Genomic DNA, 13521 nt, shown 5'->3' on the forward strand with positions numbered 1-13521 from the left:
CTCCTACCTCAGTTTCCTGAGTGCTGGGATGAGAGATGGGCACCACCATACAAGGTATGTATAGTCTTTTTTCTTGTCACCCATCCCCTAAACATTAGAATCTAAAGTCAGGTATGGTGGTACACACCTGTAATCCTGGCACTTGGGAGGGGATGTCAAGAGGTCAGGAGTTAAAAATCCTCAGCTCCAAATAAATAAATAAATAAATAAATAAATAAATAATCCTCAGCTACATAGAAAATTAGAGGCCAGCCTGGAATAGGAGACACAGTATCAAAACGAAACAACAAACAAACAAAATGAAACAAGGGATGGAGAGGTGGCTGCTCTACAGAGGATCCCAGTTCAATTCCCAGCACCCACACATAGTGGCTCACAGCCCAACCATCTGTAACCCCAGTTCCAGGACCCTGATCTGAAGGCCTCTTCTTCCCTCTGCTGCCACCACACACACATAACACAAGTGGCACACAGACACGTGCAAGCAAAACACCCACACACAGGAGATTTTCGGAAAGGAAAAAAAGCCACGACAATAGAGTCTAACAACTATTGAAAATAGTTCAAGATAGCCGGGAGGTGGTGGCGCACACCTTTAGTCCCAGCACTTGGGAGACAGAGGCAGGCGGATCTCTGTGAGTTCGAGGCCAGCCTGGTCTACAGAGCAAGTTCCAGGACAGTCAGACAGTCAGGGCTACACAGATAAACCATGTCTCAAAAAAACAACAAAAGGGCTGGAGAGATGACTCAGAGGTTAAGAGCACTGACTGTTCTTCCAGAGGTCCTGAGTTCAATTCCCAGCAATCACATGGTGGCTCACAACCATCTGTAATGAGATCTGGTGCCCTCTTCTGGCCTGCAGTCATACATGCTGTATACATAATAAACAAATCTTTAAAAAAATCAATATATATGTGTGTATATATTATATATATTATTTATAATTACATAGTACATTGGATTAGATGGAAGCAATTAATAATCTAGAGGTGAATCAAAGAGTATAGAAGAATTCATGTAGGGCATATCCAAATTCGAAACCATTTTTTCCGACGAATTTGGAAATGCAAACATTTTGGTATCCAGGGAGTTGCTGAAGCCACAACTACTTCAGTTACCACAAATGCCTACCTTAGGTCTCATTTTGCAACCTGGAGAGAAGCTGAGGACGGGGAGAGTAGAGATGTGTGCTTCGGAGCAGCCCCAGCACCTTGTGTGTGGAGGGGGTTGGGGGATTACTTTGAACTGCTGGAGCTAGAGACTCGCCAGGGTTTGGGTGGGACCAGAAGTCCCATCCGCTGGGAAAACGGGACACCAGCAGACACAAGGCCACACAGAGAAAGTGGGCAGAGGACAATGAGTGGATCTGGGTCTTGGTGAAGGAGCCACAGGATGACCCAGCAGTGAGAGCAAGCGGTGAGTCTGGGATGGGAAGGCATTCATCCAAATCTGACCCATGGGGCAGAGGCAGGGATGTTTTCCTAAGACAAGTTAGCGCCCAGAACTCCAGGATAAAATTGTGGCCTAGGAGTTGTCAAAGGACTGACTCCTCAGCCCGTGCTTTGTCAGGTCCACCTAAGACGCGATGAGCTATCTGGAAGCCACACATTCAAAGGCTCCTAGGCTTTTTTGTGCTTTGGGCTGGGGGGAGGCATCCAGCTGGGCTCCTGGCTCAGTTCCCATCGAACTTTGCCGGTTTGCTGCTGCAGGATAGCCTGTGGCCCTGGGAGTAATTAACCCTCCAGCCGCCAAGCCTTTGATCTTTATTTAGAGAGTGAAGACTTAGAAGGATGCAAACAAAGCAATAATTTGAATACTAACACTTCAAAAACAAATGCTTGGGCTTGGCAAATGTCTCTTCTGAAAGTCTACAGTGCTTCATTGAAATGGGTGTGGCATGAAGAATTCAGAAAGGCCTCGAAGATCTTATGCAATGAGCAAACCCTCAGCTATGAAGGAGATGCAGCTTTTTTTTTTCCCCCTGTGACTTTAAGTAAATCCCGATTCCCTGGTGTCTGAAGTCCGCCCCGCTCCTCAACCCGGTGTCTGCTTCTCCGCTCCTTCCCCAGGGTCCATCCGTGTCCCGTCCCAGCCCCCCCCCCCAGTGTTGGGATTACAGGCATGCCTGGCAGGGCCTTCCTCTATATGCAACATTATTTTTCTTCTAAGTACCCACTTTGTGAAGTTGTAAGAAGTCTGGGTCTATACTACCACCCTTCCCTCCACCTCTCCCTCTACCCCACCCCCACCCAACCTAAGCTTTAAGGCACTAGGCTACCTCCAGAAACGTAGGTTAACTCTTTTGGAGGTCTCTAAGCTATAGACAAGAATGTCTTTTTTCCAGTGTAGAGATTGGCGGGCATCTACCCCCTAGGACAGACAAATGGTTGCTCTTTGGCGTTTCTCTGCTTGGACCCCACTGCCTTCAGCATAGTATTCGAAATCTGCCCAGCCCTCTGGAATCTCTTCAGGCCTACCCATCTAACCTCATTCCCTCTTACTTCTTAAAGGTTCCCCTAATACCATGATGGGACTCCCCATAGTCGCCAGTGATATGCTTCCCCCTTCCCAGACTGCCTTTTCTGTCCTGTTTCTCCAGGCCATCGAGGACTTCATGCCCCAGCCTGTGTTCCCGACTCCCTTGCAGCCCACAGCATTTTCAAGTGGACTTCTATTTAGCGATCCTACCATCCTAAAAACTCCTGCATGCGAGCTTTCATCGTGTAAGAAGGACCAGTAGGCAGGAGAAAATCACTTCTCTGATCGCCTTTCCCGACCAGCCCGCCTTCCAGCGGGCTTAGAACCCTTTCTGTACTTTCTGTCGGGAAGGTGAACCCGAGGATCCTTATGGCCCGCTCCTAAAGTGACTGTGAGTGGCTTGGGGTAAAGATGGACCCGTGGGTCCTAATAGCCTGTCTCATGACTGTGAGTTGCTTGCGGCCAAACAGTGGGCCGGTGGGTCTCGAAGGCCTGTCTCGTGACTGTCAGTTGCTTGGGGGCAAACGTGGAGCCCAATTTTGCCTGCGGCGTTCCGCAGCCTAGCTCCATGCTAACTGACCAGAAACAAAGCGAGGGCAGGGAGCGTGGCTGCCGCTTCGGTGTGGACGGGTCTTTGGTCCCTGGCTAAGCGCATCTCGAGAATGGACCCCGGCCGGGGTAGAAGAGAACCCAGGCGGCCATCTTCAGCACAGAAAAGGTTAAGCCACCGTCTCCCCCACCCCCCGAAAGGCTAGGGGGCGAGTGCGGCAGAAGGTCCTGTTTACCGTGGCTCCCCCTCGGCGGCGGGCCCTGGGAGAGTGGTTGCCGTGGCAACCGGCCGGGCGCCCGCCAGCTGCGGATTAGCTCACTGGAGCCGCGGGATGGGTCGGGAGGAGGGGGCGCGCGTCACGGCAGACGTCGCGGCGCAGCCCGAGGCAGAGGAAGGGGCCCGCGCGCGCGCGGGCGGGCGGGCGGAGGGAGGGGACGCAGCGCGCCTCCGAGGCCGGAGGCGGCGGGGACCGGACGGGAGCGCGCGCGGCGGAGACCCGAGGGCTCGCAGCGGCCTGGGGAGGCCGCGCGACAAAGGCGCGCAGGGCTGCGGGCCATGGCGCCCCAGGCCCCGCCTCCGCCGCCGCCACGCGGGCGTCCGCGAGATGCGCCCCGGAACCCGCGGAGCCGCCGCTGGCGGGGAGGTAGGACGGGCGCCGGGGGTGCGGGCGAGCTCCGGGGAAACCCGGGAGGGTACGCGCGGGGCGGCGAGGAAACTGTGTGCAGGCGGCGCTGGGGAGTCTTCAGCCGGCCCCAGGGACACGCGTCGGAGAGCGATCCAGATCTCTTCCCCGGGGCGGGCTGACTTCAGGGCCGAAGAAACTTGCAGAAACTGGGCAGAGCCCGGCCCTGCGCCGTGCCAGAGCTCTGGACGCCTGAGAGTGAGTGCGCGTGTGTGAGAGGGCGTCTGTACTTCGGGGTGGGGAGTCCAGACGGCTGGAGTCAGGGTTTGCAGTGTTGGAAGGTGGGCAACGTTGAAGTTCACTTCTCCCACTTCCCGCCCAAGGATGGAGTTGGGAGCCGATGGAGCCCAGGGTAAGTCTCTTAAGAACACAGGATATAATCTTGTGTAGGAGGAGGGCACTGAGATATGGAGTCAGACCACTGAGACAGAGGGAGCCCAGCGCCGGGAATCCTTTAGTGAGGGGACAGGAAGCTGGGGGTTGCCCTCCTTGGCCCTGCATTGGAACTAGGAAAGTGCGCCGACCCTGATTTAACCAATCTGCTGAGGGAGAAGCAGGCTGACTTCTGGCCCAGTCCTCTGAGGGCTTTGGGGGTTGTGACTTCAACTCCCCAAATGACAGGTAATTGTGGGGTGTGGTAATGGTGTTATAGTATCACTTTACAGTAATTTGTTCTGAAACACTTGCACCTGCTGTGGTTACTGTAGCTTTTCCCTTCTGTCTCAAACACCTGAAGAGTGGAATGGACTTGTTTAGGGGATGGTCCACATAGGAGGGAAGTGGAAATTCGGAGAGGAAGCTGAGGGCAAACAGAAACCAGTGGTAGTTTATTTGAGACCGGGTCTCAGGATGTGACCCAGGCTGGCTTCAAACTTACCATCCTCCCTCGTGCCTTAGCTCTCTAAGTGCGGGATTACTGGTAGGCGCAGACAGGCTCAGTTCAGGGACTCGACTCGTTTTGTTTTGCTTTTTTGAGACAGGGTCTCAGGTAGCATAGACTGACTTTGAACTTGACTTTAAATTAATTTTTTTCGAGATTTAATTTATTTTTATGAGTGTTTGCCTGGATGTATGTCTGGGTACCATGTGCATGCAATGACCAAGGAGGCTCTGGTGCCTGTTGCCTGGGACTGGAGTTACAGACAGTTGTGAGCTGCTAGGAGTCGAACCCCAAGTCCTCTGGAAGAACAGTCAGTGCTCTCAACTGATGAGCCCTCTCCCCAGGTCCTGAGTCTACCTCACAAACACTGGAATTATAGAGTGCAGCACAAACCTTTATGAGATGCTAGGGATCAAACCTAGGGCTTCCTGCATGGGAGGAAAGCACTCTACCTACTAAGTTATGTCTTCCTCTCTGAGATTAAGACAATTTTTATTATATTTCTATTTATTGTGTATGTGCGGTGAGGCATGTGTGTAAATCAAAAGACAATTTGTGGGAGTCTGCCCTCTCATCTTGTGGGTCCTCAGGGTCGGACTTACGGACATCAGGCTCGGCAGCAAACACCTTTACCTGCTGAGCCAGCCATCTTGCCATTCCTCAGACTCTTTTTGAGGTAGGGTAATGAAGACACTGTCTGGAAGATTTGCACCCTGTCCGGACATAACTTCACTCATATAAGTGGCTCTGTGTGGTGGTCAGTGGGGACACAGTGATTAAGACAGCCTCTTCCTCCCGGAAACTACCACTCTGATCCGGCCTGGCTATTCATACTGTATGCCACAGAGCCAGGAGAATCCAGAGGGTCCCAGGTTCAGAGGGGGTGCTTGTGGTGAGACCTGGGGAGTCACTTCACCAAGAATGTGCGGGAAAGATTGTCTGGAGCAGAGAGAGCAACATATGAAAAGTCATGGAGAGAGGAGAGAGGCAGGCATGGAGGAGAAACCCGGTGTGGCTGCAGCACAGAGTCAGAGCCCCCACCTCCCTCACCACCACCGTGTGTTTGTGTGTGTGTGTGTGTGTGTGTGTGTCTGTCTGTCTGTCTGTCTGTCTGTTTGTCTGTCTGGTCTGTCTCAGCAAGGCTGTCTGTCTGTCTGTCTGTTTGTCTGTCTGGTCTGTCTCAGCAAGGCAGAGCAAAGTGAAATGGAATGAGGAGTTCCCCAAAGTAGGAGTGAGGACCGACCAGCTTTGTGTCTTAGAAAGCTCACTCTGCCCTTGAGGCCGGCGAGACCCAGGCTTTGCAGCCTGGTAGAGTGGCAGTGTTGAGGCTGCGGGAATGGATGGAGTCTGGAGGACAGGAGGCAGGCAAGGCCGCTGGTTTGGGGCACAGGATGAGGTTACTTAAACTAGAACCAAACCCAGAGATGCTCAGCAGGAGAGAGCAGAAGAGGAGGGACATTTTGAACGGCCTGAATGGAGCGGATTACCGCACTTGGACAGTGAACTTGGCTTCCAGTTCCCTGGCAGCTTAGGAACAAACAAAAATGCACTAGATTGCATAGTTTTGGATTGGGGACAACAGAAAGCTTACAAATGAACTTTCAGAACAAATTTTTTCCTGGAATTGAACTCAACTGGGAGTTCATCAGGAGAACTTCATGTAAAGACTAGGGAGTGACTGGGGGTGGTGGGGGTGGAATAAAGTCTCCATTAGGGAAACAGAATGATAAACATAGATAAGCCCGAGGGGGGGGAGACCTTCATTGTCAGTGTTACAGAAGATGGGATGATACACTCCACAAGACTGTCCTCCTGGACCATCCACCTCAGGTCTAGAGGAACAGTTTGGGTGAGGGTGAGGGTGGAAGGTCAGCTGGGGTGTGGACAGTTATGGTGCAGTGCCACCAGAGGCGGGGGACAAGACAGTGATGTCTTAGGAAGAAGTGACATGTACTTTTGAATGTAGAGGACAGAGCAGCCAGTTGCCGAGCCACGAACAGGAAGGTGGCCCATTAGTCTGTCAGAGGCTGGGCAGAGACCCTGGTGTAGCGCAGGAGAGCCAGCTAGATCCTGGTGGTGCCAGGGTCACCAGCCTCCAGACATGCCATTCCGTGGCGAAATGGGCAGAAGCCTTGGGAGCAGCATTTTGGGGCTTCCCTCCTGATTGACACGCCCCAGATCCCTCTGCCTTCAAGTCTTGATACTGAGTCTGCATCTGAAGGAAGGGGTGGGTGGCATTCAGCAGATCTGAACTCCTCTCCCTAGAGAGGAGCCTGGGGACTGTTTGCACAAGAAGTTTCAGAAAGAGTGAGCTGGGAAGTCCCGCAGACGCCACACAGGCTTCCTAGTGACCGCTCCCTCCGATGTGTCTGCACAAGGCGGACAGCCTACGGAATCCGTGGCCATCGCCACACTAATGAACTCGGTAAAATTCATGAGCGGTCTCACTTAACTATAGCTTACATAAACATTGAGGAAGTGTGGGTTTCTGCTCTCCCCAGCAAGTTCCTTTCCTCCGTCTTTCATTTATTTTAGAATTTTATGTATGGTGTTTCGCCTGCATGTGTGTCCATGTACCACATGTGTGCCGGGTAGTCATAGAGGCCAGAAGAGGATTAGAGGTCCAGAAACTGGAGTTACAGATGACTGTGAACTGCCATGTGGGTGCTGGGAATCAAACCTGGGTCCTCTGGAAGAGCAGTCAGTGCTCTTAACCCTTTTAACTTCTGAGCCATCTCCCGTTTCTTTCTTTTATTATATATTATTTAAGATTTATTTTATTGTATGTGTATGAGTGTTTTGCCTGTGTATATGTATGTATACTAACTACATGCCTGGTGCTCATGGAGATCAAAAGGCTTCAGATTCCTGGGACTGGAGTAAGGTGGTTGTGAGCCACCACGTAGATGTCTAGGAATTGAACTTGGATCCTCAACAAGTGCTCTTAACAGCTGGTCAGCTCTCCAGTTTCTTTTAAAGGTTTTATTTTTAGTTGTGTACAAGTGTGAGTACAGATGCCCTGGAGTCCAGAAGAGGACACAGGGTCCCTGGAGCTGGGGGAATAGGTGGTTGTGAGCTGCCTGACAGGAATGCTGGGAATGAATTCAGATCCACCACAAGCTCGGCACCTGCTCTTAACTGCTCTGGCATCTCTCCACCAGCCCCCCCCCCCCAGTTTCTTTGCTTCTTTGCTTGTGAGACAGTGTTTCGCCATGTAGACCGGCCTTGTTCTGTGGTCCTTCTGCCTCAGCCTTCTGTGTTAGTGATTTTTCCTAGTGCTTTGATGAAAACACCCTGACCAAGGCAACTTATAGAAGAAAGAGTTTATTTTCACTCATGGCTCCAAAGGGTTAGAGTCCGTGATGGCAGACAGAGCAGAGGTAGCAGGAGGCTGGAGCAGCTGGGGGCTGACACCTTAAGCCACAAACAGGAGGAAGAGAGCTAACTCAAAATGGTGGGAGACTTTTGAACCCTCATAGCCCAACCCCAGTGATATGTTTACTATGGTAAGGCCATACCTCCTAATCCTGCCCCGACAGCCACCAACTGGGGATAAGCATTCACATGCCCGAGACTTAGGGAGGACATCTCATTTGAAGCGCCACAGTCTTTCAAGGTTGAGTTACAGGTGTGTGTCACCATGCCTGCCTCAAATTTCTTAGTATTTTAAACTTGCCTTCACCTTAGAATGTGTATTTAAATGCCAGAGAGGGATGTTGGGGGGGGGCATTGTTTTGTGGTACTAGAGTCAAATGCAGGGATTCATACATACTAGGCAAGCACCCTACCACTGAACTTCATCCCAGACCTAGGGAGAGAGATTTTAAAAATAGCCGTTGCTGCTGGGTGCGGTGGCGCATGCCTTAAATCCCAACAGTTTAATCCCAGCACTCGGGAGGCAGAGGCAGGTGGATCTCTGTGAGTTCGAGCAGAGCGAGATCCAGGACAGGCACCAAAACTACACAGAGAAACCCTGTTTCAGAAAGCAAAAAAAAAAAAAAAAAAAAAAAAAAGAAAGAAAGAGCCAAAAACAAAAAGGGGTTGTTTCCTTCACCTTCATAACTATTAAAGCAAACAAACAAACAAACAAACAAATAAATGAAAAATCTCTGAGAGTGGCCCTGAGCAACAGTTGTGTGTGTGGGGGGGGGTTGTTGTTGTTTTGTGAGAGAGTGGTCTCCAGATGATTTTAAAGTTCAGGGTTGTAGCTTTTGCCATCTCTGAAGCAGATAAACCTTGGGTCCCAAAAGGTCCCTGGGGCCATATAGGCTGTATCACAGGTACCAGGGAGCCCAGGCTGACCTTGCTTGGGGCCATGTGTCCCACAGTCTCTGTGTAGCTCTTTATCTTGTTGCCTCACCTCAACTTCAAGATCTTTCATTTTTACAGGGTTTCACTCTGTAGCCCTGGCTGTCCTGGAACTCTGTAGACCAGGCTGGCCTCGAACTCAGAGATTTGCCTGCCTCTGCCTCCCAAGGGCTGGGATTAAAGGTGTGCACCACCACTGCCCAGTTTCGCCTCAAGATCTTTGCAGGTCCTTCTGCATCGCTTTGGCGGTTACCTTGTTCAAGACTGGGGATTGGTTCCTTTCTTGAGGCTGCCCTAGATTGTGCTTCTTGGAGAGAGATTGGTGAAATGGTTTTCTCACAAGATGACAGCCACACACTTTCCCAGCTAGGAGAGCTCACTATTTTCTCGGCCACCTCTCAGTCCCTCTATGGCACTAGGGACCCAGCCCTGGGCCTGGCCAACAGCCTTGAGTGTTCATGTGTGGACCGTTTTGCCACAAGAACCTCTAGCCACCTCAGAATCCAGAGACTGCTCCAGGCTCTCTTGAAAGTCTTCTCACAGGTCAGGAGCAGAAAGGCTGCTGGGCCTGTCTGCACTTTAATAACAGAAGGCAAGGGAGTCAGCTCAGCCCTTTGATGCTCAGAAGGCAGTGCTATTCGGAGAAGCCACAGTCAGACAGACCCTTGCCCTGGTTTTAAAAACAGAGGCTGATTGAGGCAAACATCAACTCGGTTTGCATAGAACTTGAGCTCTGTATGATCTGGAGCATAGAACTTGGGTCCTGTATCACCTGGACCACAGAACTTGGGCCCTGTATCACCTGGACCACAGAACTTGGGCCCTGTATCACCTGGACCACAGAACTTGGGCCCTGTATCACCTGGACCACAGAACTTGGGCCCTGTATCATCTGGGCCACAGAACTTGGGCCCTGTATCATCTGGGCCAGAGTCACTGCTTTGTCCCTTTGATGAGTTACAGTCCTACATCCTCCTTCTCTGACTACTCAGTTTGGAAAACCAAGTAACGGGGTTTTCCCTGGCCTCAGGGCATGATGGGGTGAGTCACACTTGCAGCAAGTTTAGGGAAGAGGCCCTTGGGACTCCAGGACTTGGGCAGGTGCCAAGCGGGGAGTAGGGTCAGGATGGAGACCCATGACTATGACTGGCTACTCTTCCTGTGATGGTGGCTTACTCCGAAGACTGGACAGACTAGCTTAAGTTCAGAGTCAAATGCATTTCCTTTAGTGTTTTGCTTTCTTAGAATTTGTATTTAAAATTTTCACTTTTACGTGTATATGCTTTCATGTGGACTGAGAAAGTTGTGTTTAAGAGCTTTAAGCAATATGTAAAGAGATTTTGTGGACAAATGAAGTTTTTCCCGATGCTGTCGGGACCAGCCTCAGAGCAGGTCCATTTGATGTTTGGTCTATAAACCAAGTCCCCCTCGATCCTTTTTCTTTCTGTACTGGAAACTGAACCTAAGGCCTTTGCATATGGTAGGGATCCACTGCACCACTGAACTGTATCCAACCTTGTTTCATTTAAATTTTGTAAAGATTTGATTTATTTTTAGCTGGGTGGTGGTTGTGCATGTCTTTAATCCCAGCACTGGGGAGGCAGAGACAGGCGGATTTCTGAGTTCCAGGCCAGTCTGGTCTACAGAGTGAGGTCCGGGTCAGCCAGGGCTACTCAGAGAGACCCTGTCTCAAAACAAACAAACAAAAAAGAAAGGGAAAAAAAGATTTATTTTATTTCAGTTACATGCATGTGTGTATGTCTCTGGACATTTGTAAATCGATGTTTCCTCTCCCAATTGCCCAGTCCCAAATAAACACTCAGAGACTTAATATTACTTATACATGCTCAGCTGGTAGCTCAGGCTTGTTACTAGCTAACTCTTACATTTAAATTAACCCATAGTTCTTATGTATGTTTGGCTTGGTACCTTTTCTCAGTAAAGCATTCTCATCTTGCTTTTCTGCGTTTGCTGGCAACTCTCTTACCCTGCACTTTATCTTCCCAGAATTCTCCCAGTTTGGCTCTTTCGCTCAATCTTTTCCTGCCCAGCTATTAGCCAATCAGCTTTTTATTAGCCAATGAGAGTAATACACATTCATATACATAGTATACAAAAAGATTGTTCCACAGCAGGCGTGTGCATATGAGTTTAGGTGCCAATGAAGGCCAGAGTCATTAGATCTCCCTAGAGCTGGAATTGCAGGTGGTTGTGAGCTACCTGACATAGATGTTGAGACTCAAACTCAGGTCCTCTGCAAAAGCAGTATATGCTCTTAACCTCTGAGCCATCTTTCTAGCCTTTAAGTTTTTATTACATTTAGAGAGCAAGTGCATGTGTGTGTATGCGCACTCAAGTGTGCAAGTGTGTGTGTGCACATATGCACATGTGTGCATCCCACAGAGCTTGGGGAGGTCAGAAGACATTTTGGGAGTCAATTTTTTCCTTCTATCATGGGGTTGTCCCAGGGATCAAACTGAGGTCATCAGGCCTGCAGCAGGAACCATTACCATGACTACAGAGTCATCTCATCAGAACCATATTCCAACATGTTTTTTTTTTTTAAAAAAAAAACATCACCCCCACTGCTACCACCCACCCCTGCACAAGCTCCCATCCATAGCCCTGGCTGGCCTGGAAACTACTGTGTAGACCAGGCTGTTCTTCCTCTCTTTCAGAGTGCTGGAATTAAAGGCTTGTGTCACCTTCCTGGGCTTTTTTTTTTTTTTTTTTTTTCTCCTGTGAAGCCTGGCTGTCCTGGAGCTCACTCTGCAGACCAGGCTGGCCTCAAACTCATTGAGAGCTGCCTGCCTCTGCCTCCAGAGTGCTGAGATTAAAGGCGTGCCTGCCACCATTGGCTGGCTACCTGGGCCCCCTTTTAACTTTCTGTTTTGAAACAGAGTATCATTAAATTGCCCAGGCTGACCTTGAACTCACTTGTAGCCTAAAAAGGCCTTAGCTTTGATCAAGCTGTCCTAGCCTCCCAAGTTGCTATGATTAGAAGAAGCCTGTGTCACCAAGACTCCTAGATCTTTTTTCTTTGCATATGTGTGTGTATCTATACCTCTATCTATTTGCATATATGCATATCTCTTTACATATATCTATTTAGCAAAATGGAAAATTTTCTATAACATAGTTTTACAATATAGCAACATTTTATGAGAATAATTCTATTAACAGCCTTCTTTTTAACAGCTGCCTGGAGTGCCTCTGTTTAAGTTCATTTGTTTAGCAAACTATCAATTTATGGTTCAATTTTAGTTGCTGCAAATGATGTTGCCATAAGCCCTGAGTCTAATATTTCTGCCAACTAAATTCCTAAAACTGGAACCACTGGGTTAAAGAGGATCTCAAAGACACTTAGTGAATAATGTTTGTGTCCAGTAGTGGTTCCTTGAAATGAGGATCTGATGGCCTTTTAAAAATGACATATTCCCTATCCTCCTTCATGTGTCCCCACACCAGCTCCATGCTGAGTTTATTATGAATTTTTACTTAAGTTTATATGAAATTAAAGTTTGTGGTATGACAGTTTCAGAGGCAATTTGTTACTGTGTTGTTAAGTATAAAAAGGCAGCATGTTAAAATGAAAGTTTCCAAAGGAAGATTTAATGGATTGTTATCTAACAAATTGTTCTAAGTTTTGTCTCTTGCTGTTGGTTTCAGGTGAGTCAGTTGAAGATGAGTGTTGTAGTGCGCCTCTAGATGCTGAGGCAGGAGGATTGTGAATTCCTTGACAACCTGAGCTACACAGCAAGACCTCTGTAGAAAAACAGAAACAAAACAGAACAGAAAACACTGAGTCAATAGATACTTCTTTCTTTTCCCTGGGTTTGTTTATTTATTTATTATTGTATTTATTTATTTTCATTTTTGTTTTATATTATTTTTGAAACAAGGTCTCATGTAGCCCAGGCTAGGTTCTTACTTTGTAGTGGAAGATTAGGTTATAGAATGTTGTGCATGCCAGCTAGTCAAACTGAGGTGTATCACCGCTCCCTCACACTCCTCTGTTCTCAGAAGAGAAGATGCAGTAAGTCAAATCTGACTTAACGGAAATTCTCTCCAGATCTACAGTGGGTGACAGATGCTGGTGACCATATGTAAGCCAGACTGGGGCTGGAGCTATGGCTCAGGAGTAGAGTGTTTGCCTAGCATGCTTAAGGTCCTATACTGCAAAAAAAAGGGCACTCACAAACCACTCTCCGCCAGAGATGGGGCTGTAAAGACAGGCCAGTTCTGAAGCAGCTGACTGACCGCTCTGGGCTTCTTTACCAGGAACATTGTGTCTGGCTCCTAGGGGTAGAGGAATTTTCTACTTCCTTCTCTAGGCTACAGGTGATATTTGTTCAGACCTGAAATGGAGTAGGTGACCATCTAACCAGTAAGATCCTTTGGCTTCCTTTGGTGACCAGCATCCTTCTCATCTGGTCTATTTCATCGTTGTGTTAGTGGCAATCAGCAAACATTCACAGGCTCCCAGGACATCAAAGAGAGAGCACTGGTCTCTGTTTACCTCCCAGCTGACTGAAGCATTCAACATTATGGGAAGTGGCAGAGAGGGGACAGAGCTGTTGAACGGCTCTCAGAACAACCAAGCTTGGATTCCAGCGCTGCGTG

At 49.1% G+C, this 13521-nt stretch overlaps 1 protein-coding gene across 2 annotated transcripts in view; it reads left to right on the forward strand.

Moving 5' to 3' along the window:
* Positions 1-3594: 3594 nt before the first annotated feature.
* LOC114706818 (DENN domain-containing protein 2A) overlaps positions 3595-13521 on the forward strand; it is a 90634-nt gene continuing 80707 nt past the window's right edge. Inside the window, exon 1 of one of the 2 annotated variants that reach the window (XM_028889311.2) lies at positions 3595-3671. The gene's annotated coding sequence lies outside the window, so the exon portion shown is untranslated. Of the gene's footprint in view, positions 3672-3962; positions 4063-13521 lie in introns of those variants that run through there. The other variant, XM_037203628.1, reaches the window with a different exon arrangement.

This window comes from Peromyscus leucopus, chromosome 3 (genome assembly GCF_004664715.2).
Source record: "Peromyscus leucopus breed LL Stock chromosome 3, UCI_PerLeu_2.1, whole genome shotgun sequence".
Taxonomy (NCBI): Eukaryota; Metazoa; Chordata; class Mammalia; order Rodentia; family Cricetidae; genus Peromyscus; species Peromyscus leucopus.